We start from the raw sequence: 23,399 nt of genomic DNA, 5'->3' as shown, positions 1-23,399 counted from the left end.
TCCGGGGTGAAGACCCGACTCCTTTATACTATTTGATTTGAAATCTGGTACCTATTTATTGTTGATGTTGTTGTTTAAACACCTTCTAGTTTTGTAGTTGGTTAAGAGTGGATGTTTGAATTGTTAGGTTATGCTTTGAACAGGTAGGGAGTTAATATTTTAAAGGAAATTCCGTCAGTTTATTCTTTTGTTCACTTGAGCAGTTTTTTTTTTGGCTCGAGTGGTCTTTCGTTTCTCCTAGAATTTTGTGTTCATAGTTTGAACTTCTAGGAGTATGGTATTCTTCACTCAAGCGGTCTCTTTGCAGGTCTTAACTTTTGAGAGGGGTCATCACTCGCTCGAGCAGTGGTTAGTTCGCTCGAGCTATCTATTCTACAGGGTTAATGTTCTAGAAATTTGGTTTTTTCACTTAAGTAATTGTTTGGTCACTCGAGCGGTGTTCTCGTCTGACACTCGAATGGTGTTTTGGTTGCTCAACGGTTTGTTAGTATAAAGTTGTGGGAAAAAGATTTTTTTGTCACTTTTCTAATCTCTCTCTTTAAAAGGTCTCCAGACTGATTTTTCAAGTCTCTCACTCCATATTTCTTGCATTGAATCTTCGAATTACCTTAATCAGTGAGTCTCGCCACTATAGTGCTTTGAGATAAAGTGTAGAGCCTTTAGAGGTGAACATTTTAATCAAAAAAGTTCAAGCTTTGGTCATCACCAGGAATGAGGGAAAACACTTGTCCTTGTCTAGCATTATCTCTAGTATTGGTGGGTTTTGTTGCAATCTTTGTAGTTGGAGCTGGAGTTGAGCTGGCTGAACTTGTAGTGGTTCTATTCCCATTTTTTCAGTCTTTCTGAGGGTAATCTCTCACTATGTGACCCCGTCTTTCCCCACTTGAAACATGCCCCAGTTACCCGATAACAAGTCCTGCGGTGTCTCTTCCCACATTCTAGACAAATGGGCGCTGAGTCACACGTAGAGGCGGAAATACTAGAGGTCTCCAAATTCGGTTTCTTATTCTGTAATGACACCAGTCCTCTTGGTACTTGCGTATTCTGTCTCTTTCCCTTTCACTCGTAGATTCAACTTTGAGTAGCTATATTACCTTCAGCCATTATCACCATTTCTATTACATCAACATATGTAGGCAATTTCAACACATTAATCCGGTCTAGGATGGCATTCCGAAATCCTCCTTCAAACTTTCTTGCTTTCTTGTAGCCTGTATCCACCATATGTGGTGCAAATCGGGCTAACTCTGCAAATTGTGCTTCATACTCCGCAACGGTCTTATTCCCTTGGCTCAAAGTCTCAAACTCTATCACTTTCTTATCTCGCATACATTGTGGAAAATACTTTTCATAGAAAAGCTCCAAAAATCAAGCCCAATTCAATCCTTGATGTTTAGTTCTAGTAAGCACCTACCATCTCTGTGCTTCGTCTTCGAGAGTAAATGCAGCAAGCTGTACTTTCTATGCTTAGGTGCATGGAAAGACCTCAAACAATTTTTTTATACCAAGTACCCATACCTCTACTTTCATTGGATCAATTCCCCCCTTGAACAAAGGCAGTTTTATCTTCTTGAACTCTTTCGTAAGTGCAATTGTTCGATCCTCAGCTTGATGATCTTGCACCACTGGTGGTGGTATAGGCACTAGTGGCGGTGGTGGTTGCTGTTGTTGTTGTTGTTGTTGTTGTTGTCACATAGCTTCTGCTATATCCATAATCATCATTTCCAACATATCAAGCTGTGCAGAGGTAGAATCTCCCACTTCATCTGTTGTCATTCTCACCATGATTTATATAGAAATGGATTATAATACATATAGAAAAGATACACAAATACACACTAACACTATCTATTTCATACTCCATAGCATTGTTCATATCTACAAATCATGTTACTATATTCCATAGTGTATCCATATCAGAAGAAAGTAACATGAAGGGAACCTAAGTCTTTTTTAGACTCCTTAAAGCTCAAATGGACCCGTGTGTGAGGGAATAACGCGTGCTTTGATACCAATTGTCACGACCCAAACCCGCCCTTAAAAGTTTGGATCATGACCGGCCAGTAACCCCTTGATTACTTATGGCCTTAGACAGATACAAAGAATTTATCATAAAGGGGCCTAAAGAAGAAGCAAATAAATAACAAAACGTCCATTGAGCAGTACTTATATACCAGGATTTTAAACATCAAGTCACAAATATAGAGAGAGAGTTCACATACATAGTTTATATCTATATACAAATCCATGACATGTAGGTACATACAAAAAGTTAGAAGCCCAAAAATTACATATTGACCAAGAGTCCAATAAAAGCCACCAAAACTTGAACAAAAATGTGGCGTCAAAGGAACTCCCCACAAAACAAACAAAAGGGCTCCAACTTTGGAGGCTTAACAAAACAGGTCCATCAAAAAGGCTCTTGAAGCTGACGTAGGGCTGGCCTCTGGGCTAATCACCTACATAAATATATATATATATATATGGAGTGAGCAAGGTTCAGTGAGTAATAATAATGCAAGGAGGTTTATATGAATAAGCATATGTCTTGCAGAATAAAGATATAAATCATATATATGTCTTATTCGTAATCACATTCCAAAACAGCCTCGGGGCCCACATAAGACGAAATGGCCTTGGGCCCAACGTGATACAGAACGACCTTAGGCCCAACATAACACGGAACGGCCTTAGGCCCAATATAGTACAGAACAACCTTAGGCTTAACATGGTACACAACGGCCTCAGGCCCAACATATCAACAGCTGTTTTAAACATTATAGGGTAGTTCGAACATCGACATGTCTCCATCTCCCTCGGCCTTAGGGCCTTTAATCATAATCAATCCATATCAGACATAACGGCCTTGGGCCCATTATACATAGCAGAAACAGAACGACCTCGGGTCCGTTTCATATGCCATTGCTCAATTATTCTAACCAAAACACAACGTCTATCAGGTATGCCATTCATGATCAACAATATGTAAGTCGTAATAAAAAAATACGTAAATACGACATATCGTTACACTACTATTACTCACAGTGATTTGGTCAAGCAACGGTCCCTTCCGACAAGTGACCTACACATGGTATACACATAACTTGATAAGCAATACATATTTTCTTAGCTTTTTGACTTTAAGTATTTCTCCATTTCGTTCACTTTCTACTCCTTTTTAAGAATTTCAGATGGATCAAATATACACATTAATATATTCAGAGGGTCAAAAAGGGTATTTTTTCCCAATTACCGCACGCGCGGAAGTCCTTCACCGCACGTGTGGAGAGGTGTGCCGCACATGCGGCCCCGCACATGCTTTTATTTCAAAATGCCCAACTTTTCTCCCCAATTTTCTGCACGTGTGGCTGTGAGCCCCGCACGTGTAGTCTTGGGCTCTGTGTGAGAAGTCTGAAAATCCAACAATTTCAAGCTTTTTAAAGACATGTCTAAGGCTCAATTCAAGCATTTTTATTTCAAAAACACAACATATGATCATAAAACATGAAACCCAAACTCAAGTAGATCATAAATTATTTTAATTTGACATATATAACTCTAATTTCCATATTATCTTCATTTTCTTCATCTTTACATGATATATACAAACATACACAAACATATATACATATATGAGTTCAAAGCATGCAAATACTAAAGATTAGAAGGTGATTTCTCTCAATCTCACTCAAGACAAACTCAAAATACAAGAATCAACTCTTAAATCAAACAATGTCATGAATTCCTATGAATTTCATGATAATTATTCAAATAAGATCATTATTCCAAAACCCTAACTTCTATGAGTGTAAAAACTTCATTTTAAAGCTTGATGCTAAGAAATTAGAGAGAGATTTAGGGTAGTCTAGATGATTTACACATACCTCGAGCTATTGTCTTGATTTTTCCATTGAATCCCCAAATTCCAAGCTCCTATATTGAGCTCTCTTCTTCTTCTCTCTTTTCTCTTCTTTCTTTCTCTAGAACCCTTTCCAGGAGAAATTATTATGTTTGGTTGAGTCTGGCTTAAGGCTCATGTATATATTGTATGTCTAACAAGACTTCACCCATTAAGTCTAAGTTTAATGGGTAGTCTAGATGATTTACACTTACCTTGAGCTATTGTCTTGATTTTCCCATTGAATCCCCAAATTCCAAGCTCCTATATTGAGCTCTCTTCTTCTTCTCTCTTTTCTCTTCTTTCTTTCTCTAGAACCCTTTCCAGGAGATATTATTATGTTTGGTTGAGTCTGGCTTAAGGCTCATGTATATATTGTATGTCTAACAAGACTTCACTCATTAAGTCTAAGTTTAAGGCTTAATTAAGAGCTTAATTTAAATAAATCTAATTAATTCATTATGAATCAAATTTTTACAAAACTTCATAATATGTTCGAAAAATCATGCTCATCATAACTGTAAAATCAATTTCAGTTTATCGCGCCTCTAAGGCTTTCAATTTGTAGTCCAAAGGTCACAATTTCAACAGATTTTCTCATAACTGATAGATACAAATTGATAAACATGTAATTCACACATTGAAACATGGAGTTTCGCTTCAAACACATAAACACACATATAATCACACATATAATGAGGGAAGTAAAGTTGGTGACAGGGTCGGGTTATTACAAAATGTCATTGAAAATTTCATAAAAACACAACACAGCTACAACCACAGCCGAAGCACCAGGAGAAAACACAGCTAGAGTACTAGTAGAAAACACGGACACTAAAGCCCAAGCAACTCATCCAAGGGCTACAGGACACATAATAGTTGATTAAAGTGTTGTTGAGCCAAGATCAATCTTCCACTAATTCTAACAAACTTGATCAACAAACTATAGTCATTCTTAACAATCAATTTGAGAAAAGAATTACAACATATTTCTTTATCGAATAGCTGATGCATCTCCATTCCATCCACAGATTTTGATAAACCATAACTATCAACTATCACTATCTACTCTTGCAAAGTATTGTATTTGTATTTGTTTTTTGTTTCTTACAATCCATAGCAGAGGTTAATAGGCAAAGGAAAAGTTGCATTGCATAGCAATAATACTCAAACCTAGCAATCACACTTGGAGAGTGAACACTTTGTCCACCAGGTCATCCATTGCAATTCGACAAAGTATTAAACAACTCTTTATCATGTCATCAACTAAAAAATGAAACATTATGTATGACAAGAGCAATATATTAATTCTTTTGTATCCCCATCTTTCTATCTCCCATTTTCTAGAGCAACTTTCAACGACAACACAACAGAATTATTGTTGCCTGCGGTCACACCCCAGTTAATCAACCAGTTTAGTTTTGCTATGTAACAATTCTACAGCCAAATAGGATATGTATCACTAGTTACTACACTCTGCGCACAGCCTAGAGTGTATCATGTTCAAAATGTTGGACCAAAACAAACCAGAAAAGACAACAAGAAGAAAAAACATTTACTGAATCAAATAGAGAAAGAAACCATAAATCTTAGATTTTTCTTTTTATAGTTTATGGGATTTGAACCATAAATCTAAGAATATTTGACAAGTGATCAAAAAATAAATATTGTACAACAAATGGGGCCATGCAAAGCTTCAAATTCTAAATTGTTGAACTATACCAGAACTCTGCTTCCATTTTTTGGGCTCACTTCTCTTTTAAGAAATCCATTCGCTTCCTTATTCCTGCATTTGGAAACAAGTATTTGGCACCGTCAGTTTATCTAGAGTGATTTTTCCAGTTTAATAGTATCAATAAACTTTCTATATCAAAGGAGAATGAATACAAGATATTGCGAAAATTGATGTTTCATCTATTCAAATCATATATTTTTAAATGTCTATGAACATAATTGTATGCCTTCTTGTGAAATAAAAGCATCTTTAGCACATATAGTGGCATTTACTTGTACTACGTGTAGTGTTTCGAACCTTGAATCTTTTAGAGCGCGCATTGTCAGGACTAAAGTGAGAAAAATGTGATTGACGTTTAGGAGCTTCACTTATATAATTTCCTACACCCAATGGTGGCATCTAGCTACTCTTTTCCTGTGTTTCATTCCTAGCAAATCGAAAGAAGCCACCCTTGTCCGAAGTCACCTCATAATCAGCTTTCAATCGTGATCCTTGATCCGCATATTGGGATCCAAAAGCATTGTCAATCAAAAAAATAAAATAAAATAAACCAAACAAAAAGAAAATGATTACAAAATTAGTCATTGATGACCTGTTAATGAAGAATATATTTGTGATACATTTTTTGCCCTAGCTACCCCAGAAGGCTGCTCATTAAAATGTAACTACACTACGCCAAAATTGGGCTTTAGCAGCGGTTTTTTACCGCCGTTAAAGGCTGTAAAACCGCCGTTAAAGCCTTTAACGGCAGTATTAACGACGGTTTCGTTACCGCCGTTTATGCGTGTGTCGGAAAAAGTGAAACCGTCGTAAAAAGGCAAATTACCGTCGTTAAAAGTCGACCAAAAACGGCGGTAATATAGGACCAAAAACGGTGGTTTTTTACCGCCGTAAATAGGTTCAAATTTTTCAAAAAATAATTCTTTCTTCTTGCACTCCCCAAGTTTTGAACCCAAGACCTCTCATCCACCAACACCAACCACTCTGCCACAGCCACTCTTCATGAAATATATTCCCTAAATAAATATTTAAACATTACTTTTACTTTATTGTAGATGGTTTCGCCGGAGCTCGCCAGAGTTTCGCCGGAGCACGTCGGAGTTTCGCCGAAGCTCCGCCGGCAAAGACCACCGTCATTAACGGCGGTAATGATTGGGCATTAGCGGCGGTTTTGTTACCGCCGTTAAAAGTGGGCATTAACGGCGGTTCCGTTACCGCCGTTAAAAGTGGGTTTCATTACCGTCGTTAATACCGCGGTCATTAACGGCGGTATTAACGGCGGTTTTCGTTACCGCCGTTAATAGTACCTTTAACGGCGGTTTTCGTTACCGCTGTTAAAAAAATTGCCGTTAATGCCCTGTTTTGGCGTAGTGCTAATTTGCTAGTTTATATGCATAAACAAGCATAGCAAAAATATTGCTCATTAAAAATGCATTCTTACTGATCATGGGATATCAACTTTTCAACAAAGAAAAGCCTTGTGTTCCAAATAAAATGGGTCACATGAGAGCACAATGACTAGATTAATAGTACATATTAAGAGTTTTAGAGAATAACCAGTATGGGAAAGCAAGGATATCATTCATTAGAGAATGTTCAAATAAAATTTGAGCTATTGACACAAAGGAAAAAAAATCCTGAATCAGACTATCATAAATAGCTTATTGTCCTTGTAGTAAAGCAAAAGAGACACTAGTCCTAGGTACAAGTTTCACAGAGTAAATTAATTCCAGAAAAAAAAAATTTAAAAAAAAATTCTTTAAGGTGCATATATGAGCTATTGGGCCATAATGGTTTGTTCATCCATGTTAGAAGAGATAAGAGAAACAGGGGTATCTCTAAGGTTCATCCAAGATCTAGGCATTGTAATAACCAAATCACAATTGTGTGGTATCAGTGAATCCTCACAAACAAATCAAGATCCATAGAACCATCACCTTTCATGTACATACAAAAAAATATGCAACCAAGATTATAATATAGTTCTTATACAAATTATGATAAAAGCAAAAGATATATTTGCATTGTATATTGCACTAAAATCATAAAGAATGAAGAAGAGAATGAATCAGAGAGACTAGAAATTGACCTACACATTCAATGTTTTCAGCACAATGAATAAGGAAACAACCTAGAATTGCAACCCAAAGCATATTAATCAGAAAAAATAAGTACCTTGTCCTTATAGAACCAGTTAAAGTACCGCATCGATCTGCAAAAGAAGAAGAAAAAAACATAGTTTACACTATCCAATAAGAAAGCAGATTCACAAAAATATATATATATATATATATATAGATATAGATATATATAATCAAAATCACTAATAATAAAACAAAATTAAACAAACAATCATAGCAACATTAGATTTGAAGCTATGTGCACTATCTATTTTCTTCAGAGAATGAATAGTATTAAAACGCGTATCAAACAAAGTATGACTAAACGGAATTTAAGAATAGGGAAAAAAGTTATCAATTTTCAAAAAAAGTAAATCAAAAAAATAATCATACATAAACTATTTTAACTAAATTGATGAAAATAAACTATTTTCATATTTTTTGTTGCTATGATTTAGATGGTGTTGATACTATGTAAATCAAAAAATTTAATTATACAAAAACTATCAAAATTAACTTTAGATCCATTGGTGTATCATCACTTGTATCACATATTGAATTCCACCATGCCTAAATTCCAAACAGAAGTAAGAGAGATTAATCACTTTTGAAGAGGAACTAATTGATCTGAAAAATGTACAAGAGATAAAGAGTAAGAGAGATCGATCTATTCAATCGATCTAATCTGAGAGTGGAAAAATAAATAGTTAATCAACAAATCTAATTTGACAATGAGAAAGTATATCTGATAGTTCAAACTCAAACACCGATTAACACTTGTAAGTGAAAAACAAAATAACAATGGCTTGCTTTAAACCTTGTTAATCGGCAGATCTAACAAAATGCGAGAGAGATCAGATCAGATCGAGTTCAGATTTCTATCAAATCAGATCAACTTTCTTGTTCGATTTTGGATCTGCGATTTGCGAGATAGATCAAGTTCAATAAACAGCTAGAGCGAGAGAAGATCTAACAAAATGTGAGAGAGCTCAGATCAGATCGAGTTCAAATTTCGATTAGATTATATTGACTTTCTTGTTCGGTTTCAGATATGCGATTTGCGAGAGAGATCAAGATTGAGTTCGATGAAAAACAACTAGAGTAAGAAAGATCGATTTTAATCGCGAGAGAGAAGAACGGTGTGTGAGATGGTGAGATTATGTTTTTTTTAATAACTAGAATGATTTGAATAGATATAGGGTTACGTGTCTGTTAAGTTAAATAAACTTGGCTCATTGAGACCATCATACCTTGAAACACGCGTTGATTATTGAGATATATCACTACATTATTTAAAACATCTTCACACAAACGCCAATCATAAGCGACTTTTTTTGTAATGACAACAACAAAGTTGGGCACTCAAATTAAAGTTTACTTGCAATTGTAAACCAAAGACTCGTTTATTTATTATTATAATTTTAATAGACCCAGACTTGCACTCAAACGCAGCCTTTAAGAAACTTTTTTATTTTTGAAGTAAATAGTCTCCTTCAAGGAAACTTGTAGTGCTTCACAGGCAGTTGGCTTTTTTATACCTTTCTTTATCCAAAGGTATCAATTTTTATTTTATTTATTTTTTGGGAAGATTTGATCACAAGTCCCTCAAAGCTTTCATTTTTTGTCAAAAGGATACAAAAAAAATTCAGTACTGCAAAACTCACTCACAGCTCTCATTTTTTGTTAAAGAACAAAATTTTTACTTTGATTTATAATAAAATTTTACTCTGAATTAAAGTAAAATTTTACTCTGAATCAGAGTAAAATTTGCGATTTTACCTGTGAACAAATAAAAAAAAGGAAACGAACAAAAAATAAGGGTTTACAGGAGGAGTGAACGAGAGAGAGAGAGAGAGAGAGAGAGACAAAGTCAAAAAGAAAGAGAAAATGAACTATCGATTTTCAAATTTAAGGTAACAAATCTCAGATCTGAAGTCATCAATCTCATCTGAGATAGTGGAGACAAACAGTAACTATGAGAATGATAAGAAGGATATTTTAAAATACTAACGGCGTTTGAAAGTATTCATATAATTCTTATCCTTTTGACAAGATAAGTGCCTCCTGAAGTATTCACCAAAAAACAAAAAAAGTGCCTCCTAAGGGATATATGGCCAAATTTTCCTTTTTTGAAGTCTAAGAAACAAAAGCCCCAAAGGCATATATCCTCACGGGTGGCCTATGATCTCAGCCACCTAATTTCTTTCACATGAGAATACATTGGGTTGTTACAATAATCAAAATAAATAAATAATTATGAAATCAAAAATAAATATTGGTAAGAATCATAAAATCATTATGAAAAGATTTCAAAATTTATGTGGTTTGGGTAACTTTGCCTATGTCCTCGTCTCGTCTGCTATATCAAATATGTGTTTATAAAATATCCACTATCACTAAAATGATAGCACCTACATCACATGGATATACAATAATTCGGCCTTAGACACCATAATTTTGCTCTCTTTAAAGAAATTCAAACTCTTCTTGGTTGATCAAAACCTTTATTTCCGGTGTAACAGAACAGTACATGTTAACTATAGTCCGACTTATAGTTGTATTGACTCAGATCACTCTTGCACAAGTCGTTAAGTCTAAAACTCTACTGTAAAAAAACACCTTTACAAATTATCTGATAACTCTCTTCATAATCACAATACAAAATTATAGAGGAGCTGGTCACACTATAATATCTGTATATATGGTATTATATATAGAAGAATAAATAATCAAACCCAAAGTACATCGATAAAGTTTATTCTCTTTGCTGATAAGTTAAAAATAAAAAAAAAATAAAAAAAAAAAAATCTGAGTTAGTGTTTAAGTAAATTCACCACCTGTTGCACTTGTTCCAAGCAATTCTCACCTTTCCAATTTCCATTCAACTCCATCAATGCAAAATACAATTACACCAAATTAATGGATGAAAGAGCATTAGATTCTCTTCAATTGCTCTTAACTGATTATATCATTCAACACAGAAATATAGCAGAAATGATGATACCAATATCACATGGCTTAATACCAATTTAAAATTAAAATAATATAAATACATTTAAACACCAACATATATATGTGTATAGTCTTGTGACCTATGGTGCCGTGTCATTGTAGTTTACCTCCATTTTGTTATCTACTTATGTGCTATGTGTAAAATGGAATCTTTTCTATCATCTGTCCTAAGTTACTTCTCCACTATATGATCAAGACAGCGAGATTAATTGTATGATAAGGAGATGACCTAAGACAATAAAATAAGAAAGAGTAGATAGAGGATATTTTGACACCACAATGTGGTGTTACTTATAGTAACATTTTCATTTCTTCTATTTTATTTATTTATTTTTTGGTTTTCCTAGTGTTGTTCGTTTCCATTTGTTCATATCCACATTCCATTATTGGGAAATAATTCAAAGCACAACAAATTGCCTAGTTTACTTACTTGAACTTGAATTGTAATTGCTTTTACATGCTTTTGAGGCCCAGTGAAAGAAATACGATTGGACTTTTCAAGTAAAAAAATTGAGCATAAGAAATTACCTATCCCTGTCAATTTTAGATTAGAACTTACCAAATTGTTCCTTATAAGCATACAAGAATGCGCTCTATACTCAAAAGATTATATTAATTATCCTAATTGTATATCTAAGCCAATACACATTTCACTCAAAAGAATATTGCATTCAATGTTTTTATATTTTTTGTTTGCCATTATGTAAAAGCAAGAAACTATAAGGTCATAATGTCACAATAGTATGCTTTTTTTTCTTTTCATTTTCTTTCTGTGTTTTCTTTAACCTTGTCAATATTTTGGGAAAACAATTACCTTATTTGTTTAAAGGACTCCTTCACTGAGGCTGTGTTTAGTTAGAGGATTTAAAAAAGAATTTAGAAAGAGAAATAGAAAAGGATAGTGAAATGTTTTCACACACCTTTTTCGTTTTCTTTTTTAAATCTCTCAAACAAACACAACGTAAAGAAATTTGATATCTCAATTTAGCTCCAATATGGGCTCCACCTTTCCAAAATTTATATTTAAAAGTCTAATTGGAAAGCATATTGATAGTCTACTAAAGTTTCCAAAAGGTTTTTAAAAAGTAACTTTTACTTTGGAGTTTAGTATAAACTAATAGAAGAATCAAAGTGAGGATCCTATATGAGGATCCTATAAGAATATGTGTGCCCTAATCAAATAAATTGGAATAAACAATTAATCATTTTATTTTTATGATCTGGAGTCTAGACATCATTTCATATAAAATTATAAGATAAATTACAAAGGAAAAATTACTTTACAGTGAAATAAAAAAGAAAAATTTGCATAAACATGGGGGGTGACTTGCATTCTTACAAATTTTCAATTTCACCATAGAACAATTTGCACCCTCCATGTTTTGGCAAATATATATATATATATATATTGGGGTTTCTATTTACACACCACAATTACTTTCAATACATACCATTTACTCAGTGCACACCACACACAAATTAAATATATTGATTTTATCTCAATACACACCACCAATTTTCATATAATACCATATTACCCTTATCTCTTCAAACAAATCCTAACCCTATTCCTTGCTCACTGTCCACCGCCAGTCGCCGACAACTACTCTTCTCCCCTCCTCATTTCAACACTTCCTTCCTTCCTTGGTGCCCCTACCTGACCTCTCCGGTCACCATCTCTTACCTCTGTTGCCTCACTACCATCGTAGCCTCTACCGCTGCTACTCCACCACACCGCAGCCTCTACCCATTGTAATTCCGTTGTCACAGCGCCACAAATCTCTCCCTCTTTCTCTTCTCTTCAAACATATATGGACTTCGTGTGATCAGTCGCTAATCGGAGGTCAGTTGCGATGGTGTTAAGTTGTTAGGGTTTGAAAGCACAATGGTGGTGGGTCGACGAAGATGGTAGTGGTTGCATGGTGGCGAAGACAAGGATGGAGTTGGAAAGCGGCGACGATAATGACTAGGTTGAGAAAGAAATGACTGGTGGCTGTTGTTAATGATGATGGTGTCTGGTGTGGTTGAGGGAATTTAGGGTTTTGTCCTAAAAGCTAATTTCATTAAAGGCATAATGGTAATTAAAAAAAAAATAAATATATATATATATATATATATGAGATAATGGTGTGAACTAAGAGTGATTATGGTGTGTAAACAGAATTGTCCTCTTTGTTTTTTTCCCCCCTCTTCCACTGATAAGCAATTCCCCTAATTTCAAATCCACTCCTAAAGATTTGCTTAAAAATATAGATTGCCTTCTGTGATTTAGAAAATTATAAATACTCCGCTGTCAGAATTTTTTATTTAACAAGATTAATTGAAAAAATGAAATTCCTAATTGTTCTTTTATACAATAATAAAATTACCTGAATTATTAATTAAAATATTTTTTTAACATCATTAAAAACTGTTATGATTTATTAATAAAAGAGACCATTTGTTATGAAATTAGAAATTTCAAAAGGCGTGATGTAATTTTCAAAACCACTGAGAGTTATTCATATTTTAAGTAAACCTTAAAGGGTATAATTGTAATTTATCCAAATTCCCCACAAGTTTTCACTTGCACCCCACCATAGAACAGTTTGGACCTTCTATAAACCAAACCAAACCTTAAGTCCCAATCAAATGGGGTCGGCTACATGAATCATTCTTCTATGTTTGGCAATTTTTTTTCTTATCCCACTGACAAGCAATTCCCCTAATTACAAAAACACCTCTAAAGGATTGCTTAAAAATACAGATTGTACTCTTGTGGTTTGGAAATTACAAATGCTTACTTGTCAGAATTTTTTATTTAACAAAATTAACTGAAAAAATGAAATTCCCAACTGCTCTCCTACATAATAATAAAATTACTTGAATTATTAATTAAAATAAATTTTTAACATCATTAAAAATTGTTAACTAATTTAATGATTTATTAATAAAATATGTCATTTGTTATAAAATTAAAAACTTTAGGAAGTGTAATGTAATTTTCAAAACTACGGGAGGCAATTCGTATTAAAAGTAAATCTTAAAAAGTGTTTTTTGTAATTTATCCAAAATTATATAAGCAATCACCCTGCAAACTATGCGTATTAAGCTCACTTTAGCCTTTTTGCACCGTGAAAATCAAACTTGAGACCATTGAAAATTCACAATAAGCTCTCATGCTAGTAGGAATGGCAAATAATCACTTTCGTAAACAAGAAGGAATCAACTGGGTTAACTTAATTAGTGTAGACACCCCATTTTTGACCGTCCTCAAGACTTGGACGTCACCGCTTGAACACTCAGTGATCATCTATATTTGTGTTCGTCTTGAGTTCCCGGAGGCCTTGGCTACGCGCCTTACCTCAGGATCTCTCGACTCGACCGTTTTATGTCTGGTTTTGCACCAAACACTTGTGTTTTTGCTTTGGAGGGTAGAAAATGGCTTTTGGGACATCCCCACACTCCATCGGCCATGGCTTGAGGCCACCGGCTGTGTTTTGTTGCCATCGGCCAAATGTGATGGCCAGCCGGCCAATTTGACGCCGGTCGGCCACTTTGATGGCCGACCGGCCAAGTGTGGTTTTCAACAGATATTTCTGTAGACAGCTGGCAGCTGTCATTCTAGGCCATACCCCAGCTCATACCTGGACGTGAGTGTTCTGAGGAGCTGCAAATTGATACATATCTATATCAATCAAGCTCTCTCACATGAGAGAAAAGAGAGGAAGGAAGAGATATACAACTTGGAGCAAAAAAATCTCTCTCTCTCTACATTTTCTGCCTCTCTCTCTAAGGTTTAGGGCTTGTTTGTGCTCAAAAGTGCATTTTCTTTGCACTTTTGCATACAAACACCTAGTTCTCTAATCCCTTTATTGAGATGAGGTCCTTGAAGGTGATTTTTGGGGTGATTTGAAGCCTTTTCTTGGTCCAAAAGTTGCTGATTTGCTGCTGTGCTTCAAGGGTGAGCTTTTACCTCTTTTAAGCCTTGTTTTCATAGCTTGTTTTTCCATACTTGCAACTATTTTTGAGCTTAACATATAACATAGAAAAGTCTTGTTTTTGAGTGCTCTAAATAGTTTGTTAAGGGTGTTTTAAGCTTTGGGGTTGTTTGACCCCTCTTAAGGCTTGTTTGGCCTTTGTTTTGTGCCATTTCGGTTGAGCTCCGGGACCATTGTGTTTGGGCCTCCTCACCACTGAAATCTTGAGGGATTTCAGTGATGAGGATGGTGCCTTGAGGTCCTAGGAAAGAGAGGGCCACCCCCTCTCCTTGTTGGTCCTTGAAAAGGGCCATTTTTGCCTCTTGAGGGAGCATATAGTTTGAGTGTGTATTGACCATGCCTTGACTGATTTTCATTCTTATTATGTCATAATATAGCATTTTTGTATGTTGGTTTTGGTACACCATGCTTGCTTAGCATACATGCCTTGTAATGCCTTGTTTTAGCCTTAGCATGTCCTATGCTTTGAGCCCTTATTCAAGCATGTTTAGGCCTAGCTTTATGAAGCTTTTATGTTTGTCTTGCCATGCTTAAGGTTTGTCCTTGGCTGTTTTGGTTGACCAAGACATGCATTGCATAGTCCCTTTGCACCTTGGATTGTTAGCCCCAAGCGTGTGAGTGTGTAGTGTGGGTTGCTTGCATCATTTTTAGTGGTTTGGAACCACTTACCATGCTATTTCAGTTCTCATAACATGCTTGCATGCATGCCTTTGACGCCTCTTTGATGCCTTAAAAGCTTGTGTTGTATGCTCCATGTTTAGCCTCTTTTGCATGCTTCCATGTTTAAGCCACTTAGATGCCATCTAGGTGTTCCCTTTGCATGGTCTAGGCCTACCTTGAACCTATTTTAAGCCCTCTTGGCCTTGTGAGGCTTGGTTGGCTTAGCCATGGTTTAAGTCTCCTTGACTAGCCTCAAGTACTTGGACCAATTGTACGCTATGTTTGTCTTGGTTAAGTTAGTTTGGCACCATCATTAGCATGGTTTTCAGAGCTTACATTGCATGCCCTTAGTCCATGTTTAGTCTCTTCCAAGCGTGCTTGAGAGTTGCCTTTTGATGTTTAAATGTTGGCCCATTAACATGTGCATGTGTGTGTGTGTGTTGGTCCTCATGTTTGAGCACTTCGGCCACTGATTTTGGCATGCTTGCGAGACATCCTAAATTAGTTTAAGTCCATCCCCTTTGCTTGATTGTGTGCTCACCCTGTATGTTTGCTTGCATACTTGCATATTCGCATTGCATTGCCATGTTGTATGCTAGTTCATATGCTTAGGATTGCATTACATGAGTATGCATGCTTGACCTCTTGAAGTGAGTATGATAGAGGTTGAGTTCAATTTGTTTGATTATGTGCATTGCATTCCATATCAAGATGCACACTTGATTCTTTGGGCCATCATGCATGAAAATGTGCGATTGGTGGTCCGAGAATCGAAGACCATGTCCCTTTGAGTCAGACACATGATAAGGGGTGTGATTGGTGCATACATTGCCTGAAATACATTGCCATGCCAAGTTCTGTCCTCTGCTGCTGTCAAAACAGATTCAGCAGGAAGATTTGGCCGACCAACAGTGTTTAGTACCGACCGGCAAATAATGTTTGGCCGAGAGTTCAATTGATGGTCGATGACCACTTCAAAATGGCCGGTGATGATCCCACTCAGCCGGTGGTGTTCTACAACACTCAGAGAAGCAACCTTGGGAGTTGTGCAATTTTCAGAAGAAGCAAAACAGTCAAAGCAGAGGCAAACTTGTGTATGGCGTTGGATTTCTGAGCAAACCCGAGCACCCGCACATTGGATCCTCTTCCCGAGGCCTTTATAGCTTTCTTAGCTTAGTTAATTTGCTTAATTAATTAGGTGGTCTATAATAATTAATTAGCTTGTAGGTTAATTAATTTGTATTATTCTTTTGGTCCCTTCGAGCGAGGGTGAATTTGTAATAAGTGTGGATGCGTGTGTGCTTGTCTTCCAACCCTCACTTCTTTCTCCTTTTTACTTACCTGCTTTGATGGTTAGTACTAGGACATGTTTACTTTAGCATACCTTATGCTATGCATGCGTGCATCATTCATTAGTCTTGCATACACCAGGCTCGGCGCATCATACTAAATGCATAAGTATTTCAAATTTAACTTGAATGCGTGCTACTTGTGCATTTTAACATGTCATTTATAGACTAGCTGAGCCTACTCTAGTGACATTCCGTATGCGTTGCATTAGGCATTTAAACATGGACTTGGATCATGCATGATTGCTAACATGTTCTTGTTTTGGCACGGAGTACTAGGTGAGCTCTTTATACTTTAGCATCTCACATGAGTGTGAACGTTAACATAATAGCATGACTACCATGAGGCTAGATGCTTATGTGATATAAAATGCTTAAATGTCCGTGGGTGAAGGTTGGATTGTTTGAGTTGGGATAACTCGTTGAAATCCGTATTTTAGCCTACTTGTGAGTAGCAAATTCCAAAGCGTTTTCCAAACAAACGGATATGCAATGTTTTGTTCCAATTTAAGCGATTTGGTCTATATTTGTTTGCTGTGCGCATAACATAGTAATTCTAGGCTAATAACTGGAATAAGAACACATAACGTTTTCAAAACTGGATATCACGATTAGTAGAGGCCGATCTTCGGATCGGGCGAGAGGGGGTGCTCATAGCTGACCTTCCCCAATCGTACCCAAGCTCCCGAGCCGAGGCAACTTTGGTGATGACGGACACGTGGCCTATGGCACCGAGTCAGGGTTTCCTAAATTTCCCCATAAAAATATTTAGGTGGCGACTCTGTATCTGGCAAAGCAATCCATGTTTGACACTTCTTTTTAAAAATCTGTTTTCCAAAACGATTTGCCGGATTTGAACTCTTTGGTTTAGATTAAGAACCATGACAATTTGAGAGTCCTGAACTGTAGTGAGCCCACATACGAACAGGACGGGGGGACTCATCCTCTCGGGGCGTTCGGGGACGTCTACAATTAATCACTCTCATAAACTCGGAGATAATTTTCCATTAATATGGGCCATCTTTGGGAGTGTTTGGAAAGTTAAAAATTGGCTTTTTTTGGTCAGAATTTATTAAAAAAAATAAAATAAGTCAAAATAATCAATAAGGCAAAATGGTATATCAAATTTATAATCATTTTATTTTTTCTCTCACAAATATCGCATTCAATTACAAAAAAATTTAACCCTCTTTCCAAATATAAATATTTTAACATATTAAAATAGTCGAAAATTAAAATTATTTGCTAAAATAGTCAACTTCTCAAATGAGACCTTTGTTAAATTGGTTATTAGACTATTTTTTTTTGTTGTATTGCTTATTCATTCCCTATTATTGGAGTCTTTGATGAGGTATTAATAGGGTGGACAAACGTCGGAACAGGGTGGACAAACGTCGGAACGGGACGGGTCAATTTCACATCGAGCCAGGCCAAGTTCACGTCAAGTCGGTACTACATAATAAGAGATTTTGTGTCTGTTCAAGTCTAGCCTAACCCTAACTTTGGACCTCTATATTTGTCTAAGTCCGGTCTAAAAAATAATTTTAAATTCCAAACTTGCCCATCAAGCTATATGTTAAAAAAAAATTGAAACATTTCATAATTAATTCAATAACATATTATATTTATTAAATAAATATATTAACATCATTATAAATTAAAAGATTTTGTGTATAAATTGAAAAATTTCTTAAATAAATTCAATCACACATCACCACAAATGTGAGTTTCAATAAAATCAATAAAGATAAAGTGTAAATTTTAACAAAACATATATATTTTAATGTATTATAAATAATTAATTAATTTAATAACGGACGGGGCCGGACTGTATTGAAAGTATAAATTCCAAATCCAACTCATTAATAATTCAGGTTAAAAATGTTGACTCAACCCCATCTTATGAATTAAAATTTCTTAAAAAAATAGAACTGGATTCAACTTGACTAAGCAAGCAAACAGGTCAATGTTGACCCCTAATTATTAAGCTTTTAGACATAAGTTGGATTATGATTGTTCACTTTGAAAATTTAAAAAAAATAAAAAAGTAAAAAAATACACGCATAGAAGAACATGAAGGGCTATAATTATACCACTTCTAGGACGGGCAAAAAGGCAAATAATAATAAATTGAAATAGTTGGCGGTTTTGGATAAGTGGTGATTTGAATTGGTGTGGTTGAGCAAGGCACTTATGGAGGATCCAAAACTGAAGTGGCCCATATATGATTTTGGTGAAGGGAAAATACAAAACATGTACCAAATGGGGGCTCTAAAACAAAGATCACTATAGATGAAGTGATGCTTTACCTCTCTAAATTTGCATATATTAATTAAAAGAGCTACAAAATTATTATGGTTAGCATATATTAATTAAAAGAGCTACAAAATTATCATGGTTAGGTGAAGGGGGTACTACTACTAGTGCAATCATTACAAAAATATATTAGCTTAGCCTGATATCACCCATGAGAATGTTGCTATTGCTCCACTTCCGCATTTCCTCATGTATTGTTTTTTGGCTTGGTTTAGGGTGTGTGTTGAGTTTTTAGTTATTTTAATTTTTATAAAAGAAAATCAAAATAATTATAATTTAAATGTGATATTTTATTTTGTGAACTTTATTTTATTTTTTTTATAATTATTTTAGCAAAAAAAAAACCATCAATATGCCAAACGAGTGCTTTACATGCTAAGCTCCATAGTCTCTCTCTAGTATAATTTGACTGGTCAATTTGGAAATTTGGATTTTATTTATTTATTTATTTATTTTTAGTGTTTTCATTTTCTTAGGCCTCGTTTGGGAACAGGCTAATTTAGTAACTTTTTGGCTATTTGGCTAAAATATAAGTTAAAAAAAATTAGCCTCCGTTTGGGAAGTGGGTTGGCTTTTTGGCTTTTTGGCTTTTTTGGCTATTTTAGCCTGAGCTAAAAAGCTTGGTTTGGGAAGGGCTTTTTGGCTTTTTGGCTTTTTGGCTTTTTTTTGTGAGAGAAGAGTGTAATGATTATGGGTTGGATGTGATGTTTTGTTTGTTGTGGCTAAAATAGCCTGTTTTGTCTTTTGTGGCTATTTTAGCCCCAACCCACTTGCCAAACACCACCTTAGTATGTTTGGGATGACTTTTTGGCTAATTACGAAAAGATGTGCAAAAAGTAGAGAGAAAAGAGAATCTTTGACTTTTTGGTATGAGTTGTTGGCTTTTTGGCTAATTTAGTAACTTTTTGACTTTTTGGCTAAAACAAAGCCTTCCCAAACGAGGCCTTAGTTCATTTTTTGTTTTCATTTCTCATGTTTTCTATAGGATTGATTACAGTTGAACCTATTAATTATTACTGGATATTATTTTATCCTATCATTTTTGAGGTCATAAATAGTATAGCCCCAATTATAATTTGACATATTATAATAGTAAAATGTTAAATTATAGCAATAGTGCCACAATAGCGACATGTTATTTTGGCATAATGCCAATCAACTTGCCGTCCTTTTTTTAGGTGGTGTTTGGGTTTAATTTTTTGAGTATTTTTTTTCATTTTTGTGATCTTTTTAAAAAAAAATTTTGATGGAAATCATATATTTACATTCTACACGATTAGACAAATAAAAAATATTAAAAAATTAAAAATTTTGAATTTTTTTAAAATATTATTTTTGAAGATGTATTTTAATTTTTGATATTTCAGAATTTTGTTTTCTAGTTGTGATGGGTTATTTTTTGGGCACTCGGGTGATAAATCCATTTTTAAATTTTGTTTATCTAAAGGTCCAGACACTAGAATGGGAAATTCTATTTCCACACAACACATTGTCTCTGTGCACATCCTTTCTCACTCTACACACTTAGTAATTTGATTTTTAGTTATTTATCTCAATCCACACACCCTACATTCCAGATGTACCCATTTAATAAAAAATGTGTGCACACCCTCGTATAAGCCCATGCAAATTCCCAAAATAGCCCTCCCTTCAACTTGCACGTCCCACTCTCCACTATGCACGGTCCAGCCTCTCCATCATCTTCCAGCCTCTCTATTTCCGACGGGCATTCTCTAGTAACCTGTAGCCTCCAGCCTCCTCTGTTGAAGATCGGCATTGAAGAAGATCAACAGGCATCTTTAGCAGCCATTCTCCAGTCGTAAATTACTTATAAGGTGAGTGAATATTGCCCATCATTATATAAAATAACATGCAATCTAGGTTAGTTTTTTTTCCATTTTCAATAATCGTTTGTAGCTGGCACACACTGAGACGAAAAACTACCATTCGGTACTGGTTTGCTGAATCATTTTAATCCATTCGGAAACCAACAATCGAATTACTTTAGACCATTCGATATTGTACTTCCAAATTTTAAGTTTTAATTTGGTACTGTACTTCCGAAACTATTATTCATATTCAATTGTTGTTTTCCGTATGCTGTCTATGTATTCGGCACTGGTTTGTCGAATAGTGAGTGCAAACAGAAATTACGTAAAACAATTTCTTAGCAAAAAAAAGTTATCTTTCCGTTGCTGCATTGGTTGTTTTGCATATCCTCCTAGTTTTCTAAATTGTTTGGCAAATCTTCCATCAAGTTTTGTTTGACAAACAATGAAAACCTAATGAGTGAACATTGGAATAATGTTAGGAATAGAGTCTAGTGTGTGAGAAATAATAGAGGAAAAAGGTAGGCAATGGAGTATGTGAGAAAGAATGAAGGAAGAAGGTATGCAATAAAATGTGAGAAAGAATGGAGAAAGAAGATAACAATGGAGAGTGTGACAAAAGAGTGGAGTGTGTGAGAATGAGTGTGAATAACGTAGGCAACGGACGATGGATGTGCATATAGAGCTTTTAGAAGAAAAAAGATGTATACAGAGATCTCTATTTTGGATGTTTAAGTGTGTAGATGGATGTCTTTTTGATCATTTTATTTAAAGATAAATTTGTAATAAAAATAAAGTTCATTAAGTATATGCACAGAGACAATATGGTATATGGAAATAGAATTTCCCTTCTAGAATACTTTGTACAAAAGGACAACCATCCCAAAAATGACCAAATTACCCCCTATATATATACATGCTATTGAACCAAAACCAACCCAAACCCAACACACACTCTCTTTCATCTCCCCTCTTCTATCTGATTAGGGTTTCATCCGCTATTCTCTTATTTGCTCTCTCTGGCAGTGATAGAGACTGCAACGAGACAATCTGAGGTGATCGATAAGTCAAACAACGACTTCGACCTTCGGCGAGACAATTTGAAGCGACTGATCTGAGACTATCACTGCCACTGTCGTCGTCACCTATTGCAAGCGTCACCGCTGCTCCTCCCACCTTCACTGCTCCATTTCGTCGAAGTCAAGGCATTCAATTCTTTGAGATCGTGGCGGATTCTAGATCTGGATCTTTTAGATTTGGAGCTTGACAGAGTTGGAGAAGGGAGAGAGATACCAAATCTGTCTTCGTTTAGGCTCTGGTAGCGTCACCGGCGAAGTCTCAAGACCGTTCATGTAAGATAGACTTAACAATGGCAATGGATCGAAGTTCCCGTGAGGGTGCTTATCACGCATGAATATACAATCCAGAAGCGAAAAATAAAGAGAGAATTCAAGTGAAATGAACCCATGTTATGTCCATATATTTATAGCATATATGGTGGCTTTTGATCAATGGTTACAACCATTGAAATTGAATCATCAAACTCAATGGTCACCATGTTTCCAAACATTGTGACTCTTCATTCAAAATTGACTTCCAGTTGCTTCTTCCTGCGGGAAGGTATGCATACCATATAAAACATTGATTCGATGTGAGAGGGTCCACCATATTATGGTGTGATCACCTCTCATATCTTTATCTCCCACTTGATCACATTATAATATTGGTAATAAAACTTGAGCAGCCCAAGTTTGTTCCATCACATTTAGAGCAGCCCAAGTTTGTTCCACAAATGACAAGAATTTTGGATGCAAAGACCAAGCACTTATGAACCTGAATGGTCTAGGACCCCAATCCCTCTCATCCTCCATCAAAACAATAGGGCAATGGTCAGAGACCAGTCTAGGTAAACCCCAAAGCTTAAAATTGAATGTCTGCAACCATTTTGGATTTAATAAAAATCTGTCAAGCCTGCTCCATCTATCACCCTCTTGTGAATGACACTAAGTAAACTTCCTTCCACACATAGGTAGATCAAAGACCTCTAGTTGCTCTATCATTTCATTGAACTCCCACATCCCCTTATCCCTTCTAGAACAACCTTTTCTTTCAATAATGCTTTTAATTTCATTAAAATCACCCCCCAAGCACCATGGGTCCAAGAATTGTGATTTAAGATTCACAAGAATATCCCACATCCTTTTTCTTCCTACAGGATCATTTGGCCCATAAACATTAACAATTACACAATTAAAAGAAAAAAGGATCGAACCTGCCAAGAGGATAAAATTACGATTGCAATAGCAGTTCTTGAGCTGAAAAACTTCAGGATTCCAGATACAGAGAAGCCCACCAGCAGACCCTATTGAATCAACTGACACAAACTCCATTTTTTCCCCATCCCAAATAGTTTGCACCAGCTCTGAATTAACTACCTCTTTTTTGGTCTCTTGCAAGAGAGCCATATCTATCTTCCTCTCCTTAAGCACCTGCTTAACTT

The 23,399-nt window shown here is 35.5% G+C and overlaps 1 long non-coding RNA gene across 2 annotated transcripts; it reads right to left on the bottom strand.

Annotated features, from left to right (window-relative positions):
- Positions 1-774: 774 nt before the first annotated feature.
- Positions 775-8,903, bottom strand: LOC114315262 (uncharacterized). 2 transcript variants are annotated; one of them, XR_014345744.1, is made up of 4 exons: positions 8,571-8,903; positions 7,809-7,845; positions 5,621-5,684; positions 775-2,459 (listed from the first exon to the last, which is right to left on the bottom strand). It is a non-coding gene; the product is annotated as an uncharacterized LOC114315262 (long non-coding RNA). The 2 variants fall into 2 exon arrangements; XR_003647716.2 differs by lacking the exon at positions 775-2,459 and having other exon boundaries at positions 4,191-5,684.
- Positions 8,904-23,399: the final 14,496 nt, after the last annotated feature.

The sequence above is a fragment of the Camellia sinensis genome, chromosome 12, assembly GCF_055761805.1.
Source record: "Camellia sinensis isolate YWXY chromosome 12, ASM5576180v1, whole genome shotgun sequence".
In the NCBI taxonomy this organism is placed as follows: domain Eukaryota; kingdom Viridiplantae; phylum Streptophyta; class Magnoliopsida; order Ericales; family Theaceae; genus Camellia; species Camellia sinensis.
The sequence above is the reverse complement of the archived record's forward strand: the minus strand, read 5'-3'. Positions and strand labels throughout refer to the sequence as shown.